At 50.8% G+C, this 2903-nt stretch overlaps 1 long non-coding RNA gene across 2 annotated transcripts; it reads left to right on the top strand.

Moving 5' to 3' along the window:
• The first annotated feature begins 351 nt into the window (after positions 1-351).
• Positions 352-2287, top strand: LOC133251741 (uncharacterized). Of its 2 annotated transcripts, XR_009737769.1 has the most exons (3): positions 798-1199; positions 1590-1653; positions 2160-2287. It is a non-coding gene; the product is annotated as an uncharacterized LOC133251741 (long non-coding RNA). The 2 variants fall into 2 exon arrangements; XR_009737768.1 differs by having other exon boundaries at positions 352-1653.
• The last annotated feature ends 616 nt before the right edge of the window (positions 2288-2903 follow it).

Genomic DNA, 2903 nt, shown 5'->3' with positions numbered 1-2903 from the left:
TGCTAAAGTCCTCTAAACTGCCTTCATAAGGTAGAAAGTCTTCTAATTGCAGAATATCTAGAAATTAGTGCATGTTTCTTCAACAAACCGGCATAAAAGACTTATTTTTGATTGATAAGCCTACATTTATAGATACATATACCAAGCACTTCGTTTCTCCCTTTTCCTTTTATCTCATACAGAATAAGCCAAGTTTCAAACGGGATCTAAGGCACGCTTTCAGTACTTTCGGCTCTGTGAACTTCTCATCTTTAATGTTTGAGGTTCTATTAAAATCATTTTCCCCCCTTTCCTTGGTACTTATAACAAAGAACGTTGTTAGTTCTATATGGGGTACGGGGCGGGGCGGGGCGGGGGGAGTCCTGATCCCATTCTCTGCCCAATGCTTAGGCTATCGCTGTGAGGGGCTCCTTTCATCCGCATCCTCCACATGGAGCTGCTTTAGCAGAATTAGAAACAAAGAAATGCACAAGAAGTCGTTTGAAAATAATAAAGACAAACTAAGAAACACTAGGATTTTTTTTTCCCCCACGCAGCAAAGAGAGGTGGAATTGTGGGCTAAAATTGACCACGGTTGTTCTCTGAGATTTTTAGAAATCAGAGATCTTCCAGAGAAAGCCAGCCCGCCCGTGGAAGCAGAGCACCGGCCGGAGCGTCCCGCTCTTCCAACCTTCCTACAATTCCTGGCCCCGCGCGTTCTCAGGAGCATTAGCCCCGGGCCTGTGTCTCGCGCACGAGCCGGGTCGACACACGCCCGAAAGTGGGCGGTCCCGGCGGGGGTCGGCCCGGCCCCAACCACAGAGCGGCGGTGCCTCCGGCGTCCTAGAGCGGCCGCGGGCAGCCGGCGCTGGGCCGGGGTCCTGGGGCTAGTCTCGCGGGTCCCGAGCTCCGCCGTCCGCTTCCGGTCCTGGAAGATGCCGGCCGTCTTTCGCTCGGGGGCGCTGGCCCCGAGTCCTCTCGTCAGGTGGCGACGCCCAGGCGGGGCGGCTCCCTCTGAGGAGTCGGGTTCCGCCTGTTAGGCCCCCGCGGCCTCCGCCTCGAGCCTCCTCCAGCCGCGGAGACGAGCTTGTCTGCGGCGGGCCGGCGGGCGGAGGGCGCGCCTGTGGGCCGCCGCGTGGGTAACGAGGCCCCGCGCCCAGGAGGGCCGGCTCCCGGGCCGGGCGCGCTCCCTCTCGTGTCGCCTGACTTCGGGCGGCCTGGTGAGCCTTCCCGAGTTTTCTGAACGTGAACGTGAAGTCGCTCAGTCGTGTCCGACTCTTTGCGACCCCATGGACTGTAGCCTATCAGGCTCCTCTGTCCATGGGATTTTCCAGGCAAGAGTACTGGAGTGGGTTGCCATTGCCTTCCCCAAGGGATCTTCCCAACCCAGGGATCGAACCCGGGTCTCCCGCATCGTAGACAAACGCTTTACTGTCTGAGCCGCCAGGGAAGTTTTCTAGACCCCTCAATACCGGCTTCCATACGTAGCGGGCTTTGTGAGAAAGAACTGAGAAAATAGGTGTGGACGTGAGTCAGTGCTGTTTACTTCTTGACCGCTTCCTGTGGGCCTGGTATTATTAACCGCTAAACACGGAAACACTTCTTTTCAGTAAATGCTTGGAGATTGCGTGCTGTGCGGCAATCAACACTGCAAGGCGCCTGCAATGCTGCGAGGTGAGAACACTCACCCCTTGGTGAGGAAAACTGTCAGGGCCCGCCCTTCTGAAGCTTATTTGAAGATGAGCGGGTGGTTGGCATATGAAAGACGAAGTGTGTTAGTCACTCGGTCGTGTCCGGACTCTTTGCGACCCTGTGGACTGTAGCCCACAAGGCTCTTCTGCCCATGGAGTTCTCCAGGCAAGAATACTGGAGTGGGTCGCCATGCCCTTCTCCATATGAAAGAGGAAACGGCAACAGATTCTAAATAATTAACCCCCAAAACACATAATTTTAATTATGGCGTTGAGGATTTATAGCAGGGAGATTCCTATGGGAAGGAGGTGGAGATGGGGAAGAGACCTGAAAGGTGAGGAAGCATCAGCCAGATTCTGCTAGTATTGCACGCCTAGGGATGAGTAACTGTGAGGATTGACGCTGGAAGGATTTGCAAAGCACCAACAGTGGGCTTTACTCCTGTTTTCTCTTCCTCTTTTATGTCTTTCCCCTCTCCATGGTAAAAGGCGATGAAGCGGGCAGCTGATTTTGGTCCTGATCGGTTTTTACTTATACTAAAGCACCACGCAGTTTCTGTCTCCTGTTGGATCAAAACAAGATGTTTTTGAAAAGCCAAATAAAACAGTATCCTATCTCTGTGGTTTCTCATTGCCTTCAAATGCCATCAGCCAACGTGCCCACCTAGTTCTCAGTTAACCCTATTCAGTTCCAGCTTTTGCTCTGCTGCATCTTCCACTGTTCTCTTGAGTTGATGTTGGCTTCCTTTGGAGTCGAGTCTTCATCTCAAATTTTTCTAATCTAAAAGCTGTTCAAAGCATTACACATTATGAAGCAGTTGTGTTCTTATTGGGACACTGATTCCTGGTATCTGAAATATTTAACTCTAGAAAATGTTTATCCTTTAACCACTGTTTGCTAGCACAATAGAACAATACTATTTTATACAGTTGCAATTATTGATATAGGCACACTTTATGTGTAAGAATTCTATCCAAGTCCAACATATAAATTGTTTACTGTGCCTGGATTCCTTTTTTCCCCACTCGGGAACTTTTCACCTCGGAGTCCTCCACCCCAGAGGCCAGCCAAGAGTTCCAGAACCATTTGAGACTTCTAGGATGGAGGCTGGCTCACCTCATCCCACCATCTACTTTCCTGCCTGACTGGATGTTGTGTATATATCTTATTCTTTAATTTCCTTTGTTTATTGCAGCTCACAGTACCATAATTCTACTTTAGGCATCTTCTCT

The sequence above is a fragment of the Bos javanicus genome, chromosome 7 (genome assembly GCF_032452875.1).
Source record: "Bos javanicus breed banteng chromosome 7, ARS-OSU_banteng_1.0, whole genome shotgun sequence".
Taxonomy (NCBI): Eukaryota; Metazoa; Chordata; class Mammalia; order Artiodactyla; family Bovidae; genus Bos; species Bos javanicus.
The sequence above is the reverse complement of the archived record's forward strand: the minus strand, read 5'-3'. Positions and strand labels throughout refer to the sequence as shown.